Source organism: Bos indicus, chromosome 4 (assembly GCF_029378745.1).
Source record: "Bos indicus isolate NIAB-ARS_2022 breed Sahiwal x Tharparkar chromosome 4, NIAB-ARS_B.indTharparkar_mat_pri_1.0, whole genome shotgun sequence".
Lineage (NCBI taxonomy): Eukaryota > Metazoa > Chordata > Mammalia > Artiodactyla > Bovidae > Bos > Bos indicus.
The window spans coordinates 28,046,425-28,051,701 of NC_091763.1; the positions used below are offsets into that span (position 1 = coordinate 28,046,425).

Below are 5,277 nucleotides of genomic sequence, written 5' to 3' on the forward strand. Positions count from 1 at the left end.
CAATGAGAGGCCTGCACGCTGCAACTAGAGAACAGCCCCCACTCGCTGCAGCTAGAGAAAAGCCTGGAGAGCAATGATGACCCAGCACAGCCAAAAGTAAATAATTTTTTTAAACAGGCAGAAGACTTAAATAGACATCTCTCCAAAGACACACAGATGGCCAGTAAACATATGAAAAGATGCTCAACATTGCTCATTATTAGAGAAATGCAAATCAAAACTAAAATGAGGCATCATCCCACACCAGTCGGAATGGCCATCATCAAAAAATCTACAAGCAGTAAATGCTGGAGATGGTGTTAAAAAAAGAAACATTCTTGCACTGTTGGTGAGAAAGTAAACCTATCCAGCCACTATTGAGAAAAATATGGAGGTTACTGAAACAAACTAAAAATAGAACTAGGGTATGAGCCAGCAACCTCATTACTGGGCATATACCTGGAGAAAACCATAATTCAAAAAGACACATGCACCCCAGGGGTCACTGTAGCACCATTTACAATAGCCAGGATGTGGAAGCCACCTAAATGTTCACTGACAGAGAGATGGATAAGGAAGATGTGGTACATATATAGAACAGAGTATTGCTAAGCCATAAAAGAAAGAAATCTGGTCATTTGTAGTGATGTGGATGGACCTAGAGTCTGTCATACAGAGTGAAGTCAGAGGAAAACAAATATCGTATATGAATTCATATGTACGGAATCTAGAAAAATTTTATAGATGAGACTGCAGGGCAGCGATAGAGATGCAGACATAAAGATCAGACATATGGACAGAGCGGGAAGGGGAGGCCGAGACAAACTGGGAGAATAGGAACAGCACATGTACACTACCATGTGTATAACAGCCAGCTAGTGGGGAGCCACGGTAGAGCACAGGGGGCCCAGTGTGGTACCCCGTGATGGCCTAGAGGGCTGAGGAGTGGGACGGAGGTTCAGGAGGGAGGGGATATATGTATACATACAGCTGAGTCACTTCCTTGTTCAGCAGAAGTTAATACAACATTGTAAAGCGATTATATTTAAATAAAAATAAAAATATCTATTTAAATAAAATATACAAAATTAAATAAATCATATAAAATATTTGAATAAAATATTGAAACATTTTAACTCATTTTGAAGTGACCCTCAATAATTCTTGTAGGACATCCACAATGTCAGTCTACCCCTAGTTGTGAGAATTGATGTTATAAAACACCTTGATTAAATGCATGTCAATGCAAAAATAATAGCTAAAACTATTAAAATATGAGTAGGAAACAGCTAAATAATCCATACTCTTCTTGAATATTGACTTTGCTGTTCTTCTAGAGATTTTTGAGATGGGATTGTAAGTTTTGGCCACCAAAGTATCACTTACATTACTCCCATTTCAAAATTGAATGTTTTCCTAAGCATCCAGCACATAAATAATTTATGTTTCAGCAATGGCCAATCAATAAAAGGAAAATGAAAACAAATTACATAAACCTCATATATGGAAAACAAGAAAAAATAAGCTACAGTTTATGACTTTGTCAATAAGAATTCAGCAAATTATGTGCTACTTAATAAGATGTAAGTACTTCCTCATTAGGGAGTTACTCCCCAGGTTGGATGATAAGGGCAGAGACACAGTCTCTATACAACCATGGTAAATATCTTTTGGGTTAGCTCAGAATAAAAAGAACTTATGCTGCTATTATGGGAAGTCTTTTCTAATATGTTCCCATTAGACCTTCAGGCTTTGAGTTCCTTAGTATTAAAGATAGATTTTTGAGGTACTGGTTGTTATTACTGATCAGGAAGAAAAGAAAAAAAAAAAAGATGTTGTGGTATGATTATAGAAAGGGGAGGAAAGAAAGCAGGATGGTGGACAGGCATGGGTGGCAAGAATTGGTTGGTTATTCAGGGTGCTGTGTGGAGAAGGCAGTAACTGTTAGATGTGGAAGGGTTTAGAAGACCAGCTTTTGACTAGAGTAAGCCCAAACTGTCATCACTCTTTACATCGAAAGGATTCACTAACTGTGGGTTTAGAGAGGCCAAACTGGAAGGACTACACTATCACAGAAAGTAATACATTTTCTTGACATAATAAACACTAGTAAAACCAAACAAATAACTGGATTCTGAACTGGAGAACTTTTCATCCAGAATGATGGTGACAGGTTGGAAGATTTTCATACTGGGGACATAGATACCATATCAACATTAGGGGAAACAATCAAAATGATCAAATTTTATATGAAACTCTTAAGTAATGGATATATAGAAGTCTTGTCATATTCCTACATGTCTTTTCCCACATGTAATAATTAGATTTTTCAAGTTTTAGAATCACAGCAAGCTATTTTTCACCCCTCAAAATGTTCATTGGTTTCACATGTTTTCCTGTTTTAATCCCTTGGAAAAATCATATGTATTAAGCTATAACACATTTTACATCTTAGCATCAAAAAGAGAATGTAATTACTTAGAAGTTTCAAGCACTAACTTTAAAAAATGACCAAAAATAAAACTTACCCTCCACAACCCTTGCCTAGCATCTTATATATAATGTTAATAGATGTTCAAAAAAGCTTGTTGAATAAACAGTCTCTTGGTTGTCTTAGCTCTTCACTGAATAATGTTTCATGGCATGGAGTGAAACCCCTGTGGCATGGCATGTTTAGTCAGAGACCTATTTTAACATAAAATCAGGCTATGTAGGCTTGTACCTCCCCAGGTCACTCACTTTAAATGACTACCATTCTCTCCGAATTTCTGTGCTTCATATGTCTTTTTGCTCTTTGAAGAGTTTTATTTTTCTTTTTATCTCATACCTGTGGTCAGTTTATGTGATTTGATATTATAAAGGATGAACAGTCCTAATTTCTGCAATGCTAAACTTACAAATGAAACTATCAGGTAACTTATTTTAATGGGCTGAGGGTGGGGTCTGCTCTGTATTTAACAGGACAGCTTTTAAAATATCATTAAAAATGGAATCTGTCTTTGTTGTAGCCACTATGGAAAACAGTAATGGAGGTTCCTTAAAAAACTAGAGTTACCATATGATCTAGCAATCCTACTCCTGGGCATATATCCATAAAAAATGAAAATCTTTATTTGAAAATATACATGTACCCCAATTTTCACAGAAGCAATATATAGAATAGCCAATACATGAAAGCAACCTAAGTGTCCATGAACAGATTAATGAAAAATAAAATGTGGTATATATAAACAGTAGAATAATACTTGGTCATAAAAAACAGTGAAATAATGCCATGGACCTAAAGATTATCACACTGAGTGAAATAAGCCAGAGAAGGACAAATATTATATGATATTACTTATATGTGCAATCTAAAAAGGAATAAAAATGCACTAATTTACAAAGAAGAAACAGACTCGGACATAGGAAACAAGTTTATGTTTACCAAAGAAAAGCTGGGGGGAGGGATAAAAGCACAAGATTAACAATTATATCCCCCAATATGAAAAATGAGTAAACAGCAAGGATTTTCTTTATAGCACACAGAACTATACTCAGTATCTTATAATAACCTATAATGGAAAAGAATCAGGGCCAAGACAGCAGCAGGTTACCTCTGGTAGCCCTAGACTGGGAGCCCCCATCCCCAGCAGCAGAAGGATGGTGCTGAAGTGGATCCAGAAGAAATCAACTGGCTTGCAGAGGGACCCTCCTGCTCATTGCTCTGCAGAACTCATGGGAGATGATCTGTTCCACTGGCAGGCCACTTTCATGGGCCTGAAGGACAGTCCCTACCAAGGAGGCATTTTCTTCCGACCATCCATTTGCCTACAGATTATCCTTTCAAGCCCCCAAACGTTGCTTTCACAACCAAAGTTTAACACACCAACATCAACAGCGGCAGCAGCATCTGCCTTGATACCCTGTGGTCCCAATGGTCTCCAGCACTGAGAGTGTCAAAAGTTTTCTTCTTCATCTGTTCCCTGCTCTGTGACCCAACCCTGATGACCCTCCAGTGCCAGGGACAGCTCACACCTACAAGGCTGACAGAAAGATTATAACACACTAGCGAGAGAATGGACACAGAAATATGCTATGCAAGTAACTCAGAGGTTTTTATGGGAAACATTGTCCAAGAGAAGCTTAGCTGAGCTATTGGCTGAGCCACTCACAGAGCGTCATCTCTTCTGCAAACAAATGCTGGTTGCCCACTTTCTCCAACCACAGCATATTGGTACCACTCTCAGCCATCGTGGTTTTGACACAGTCATGTTACTGATGCCAGATCAGTAGCCACTGTTTTTGATCTGCAGCATTCCTGACTACATTGGAATCCGTCCCTCCACCCTGACTCACTGCTCACCTCTTAAGGGAACCTGTGAGCCCTCCTGCCTGGCCTCACTCAGGCAGCATCGCTCGCAAAGGCGCCTCAGCCTGGCCCCTTACCACATGCTCTTCGCCTTTAAAACTCAGTGCCAGCCTGGGGTCCAGGACAGAGCGGGCAGGCTTTCCTCACATGCTATCTGCCACAAACCACATCCTGAAGAGGCTCAACTCATCTCAGGAGTTCCTGGTAATAGTGTCACTGGGAAGTGGAGGCCTTGCCCCACAGATCCCACCAGTCTTCCTTGTCTGTACCACATGCTGGCACTCTCCCCTCACACCAAGAAGCAGTAAATAGATGCCAGGAATTCTATTTAGTATAAATTTAAAAAAAATAATAATAAAACACCATGAAATAACTGTCCTTTTAGGAGACCAAAATTATGAAACCTGGGATGATTTGGGTTATGCTTCTCTGTCTGATGAGGTTTCTCACTACCTCAACCTCCTCCTATTCAGAGCCTACATGAAGTCCAAGTGTGAGCCATTCACTTTCCAGAACATGGTGGGGAAGGGGCTGCTAAATGTAATAAAAGTATAATTCATTCATAATCCTTAAAAAAAATCAGAAAATGTGCATGTGTGTGTGTGTACATGTGTGTGCGTGCTAAGTCACTTCAGTCATATCTGACTCTGTGTGACCCTATGGACTGTAGTCCACCAGGCTCTTCTTTCTGTCCGTGGGATTCTCCAGGCAAGAATACTGGAGTGGGTTGCCATGCCCTCCTCCAGGGGATATTCCCGATCCAGGGATCTAACCCGAACCTCACATCTCCGCATTGTCAGGCAGGTTCTTTACTACTAGCGCCACCTGGGAAGCCTCCTATAATACACGTACACACACACATACACAAACACACACACACACATCTGTATAACTGAATCATTCTACTGTACACCTAAAACACAATATTGTAAATCAGCTATATACAT

General features: G+C 39.6%; 1 pseudogene; it reads left to right on the top strand.

The window, feature by feature from the left end:
* Positions 1–3,621: 3,621 nt before the first annotated feature.
* On the top strand, positions 3,622–4,254 carry LOC109557861 (ubiquitin-conjugating enzyme E2 D4 pseudogene; annotated as a pseudogene).
* Positions 4,255–5,277: the final 1,023 nt, after the last annotated feature.